The 2,038-nt window shown below is 36.0% G+C and overlaps 1 long non-coding RNA gene across 1 annotated transcript; it reads right to left on the bottom strand.

Annotated features, from left to right (window-relative positions):
- Nucleotides 1–920: 920 nt before the first annotated feature.
- On the bottom strand, nt 921–1,731 carry LOC138622580 (uncharacterized). Its single transcript, XR_011311017.1, has 3 exons — nt 1,575–1,731; nt 1,433–1,461; nt 921–1,112 (listed from the first exon to the last, which is right to left on the bottom strand). It is a non-coding gene; the product is annotated as an uncharacterized lncRNA (long non-coding RNA).
- Between the last annotated feature and the right edge of the window lie 307 nt (nt 1,732–2,038).

Genomic DNA, 2,038 nt, shown 5'->3' with positions numbered 1-2,038 from the left:
GTCGCTAAAAGATTTTTTTTTTCATGGTTTAGTGTTAAAAACACAGACTATGAAAACAATTTCATAGCTGCCGGGTTTAAAATGTAAGAAAATGCCTTAGTGCCTTTTAAAGTGCCTTAAAGTGTAATGCCACTGACTGCCACTAGGGGGCTGTCTCCAAAAGACTCCCATTCAAAAAGCATCAAGTTCTCTCCAGAAATATAAGTCAGTAAATGTTTTCCACAAGTCATCATGGCATCATCAGATAAATTCTATGTTTGGGGGCATGTCTAGTTTGATTGACATGTCTGGGGGGAAGTCAGGTTTCCATTATAGATGGGCGGGGCATAGTGTCCTCAGGTTCTCAGTCAGATGCACCCCGAAGCTCGTCCAAATATGGTCACTTCTGGTTGAATTTAAATTAACTTAATCCCACATCGCCGTAAATCCCAAACCTAAAAACTTTTTTTTTTTTAATTTAATGCAAGTTTTAGTTTTTTACACATATGATTATAATTTAGCATGATTAAGAACAAGTACAAAATCACCTATTAATCGTATTTATTCTATTCTAGTTTACAATATGCAGGTTTTCACAATTTTATGTTTCACTACATATTTATTCACACATTTTTAACAAAAATTTATATTTGAATGATAAAATAAAATGTTCCCTTCCTGTTAAACTGCTTGTGGTCTGTACGTCTTGCTTCTTGCTGTCGTCTGGCGGTCGGAGAGGAAACACCGTTGGTGGCATTTCTTTTTTACGAGCAGTGGGAAGAACAGCAGCTGTCCACTAAATGAGCAGCTAACGCTAATTCAGCCGTTGAATGGTTCCAGAGGTTTATAACAGACAATCAGCGCCCACTGAGGAGCATCTATTAACACAACAGTGAGCCCGCTCAGGTCGTAATAACACTTTAAACAACATTTAATGTTGGTAAAAAAACACAAAGACATAAAAAGTAATACAAATATTTGCTGATTCTGTTTCCTACTCGTGTAAAACGTGATGAGATGATGTTTAACAGCAGTGGAGTCATTTCTGTTGATGATCAGCGGAGTTGGAAGGAAACAGAAGGTTCTCCGATGTTTTCATAGTTCACTGTACCGACGTCTTCATCGTTATGCACCTGTGGAAAACAACACAACACTGTTTACACTGAGTTTAAACTGAGGTCATAGTTTGTGGTATTGTTGAGATGAACTGTCTCATGTTGTCACGTTTATCTCTTATTTTCATCTTCTCATGTGCAACTTTCAGTTTTTCTGGTATAAATGTTCAGTTTAGATTTCCTAAAGATTCCTTCAATGAGATAAACATTTCAAAACACAGTTGTGCAATTTTAGCTCAATTTTCTTCTCTCATGTTTCTTCAGTTACAGAAACAAATATCACAAACATTTGTTTTTATCTGGAAAGTTATAACTGAATATTCAGTGTTTAAACTCACAGTGTTTTCTTCCTTCTGTTTTGGGTTTCCTGAAAAGACAAAAAGACAAAATAAAGAGTCGACTTTTGCTTCCACAGAGAAACTAACTTCAGGTTTATCAGAAGTTTTTGTGTAGAAAAGTTTCCTCTGTGAACGTTCTCACCTTTAATTCTTGTCCAAATGTGGACTGAAACAACAGATATCACGAGTGCTGCTAAACCCAAAGACACGACGATGCACCACACCAAATATGGAAAACCTGAAATCAATAAAGAAACATTTGGGCTTCAGGTTTTTTGTTCTGTGAATTAAATGACATGTTTTCAAAGGTGATAAATACAGTCGGTGTTACATGTTGTTGTGAATAATAGACAGAAACAAATAATAGTCATGTTGTACAAATTAATGCATTAATTAATGAGTTATGACCACAATTGTGTTTTGTGAGGTCACAGTTACCTTTTACCACCAAAGCTAATGTTGGTCCCAAATTTGAAATAAATTCTCTCAGGAAGTTTCTGAGATATCTCGTTCACAAAAATTGAATGAACGGATAAGATGGACGAGAGGTGACAGTGACTATGACCTTTGACCTGTGATCACCAAAATCTATTCAGTTCATCTGAG

This window comes from Brachyistius frenatus, unplaced genomic scaffold, assembly GCF_029030835.1.
Source record: "Brachyistius frenatus isolate BFR_SWC_R1_liver_20210118 unplaced genomic scaffold, ASM2903083v1 Contig_37, whole genome shotgun sequence".
Lineage (NCBI taxonomy): Eukaryota > Metazoa > Chordata > Actinopteri > Embiotocidae > Brachyistius > Brachyistius frenatus.
The sequence above is the reverse complement of the archived record's forward strand: the minus strand, read 5'-3'. Positions and strand labels throughout refer to the sequence as shown.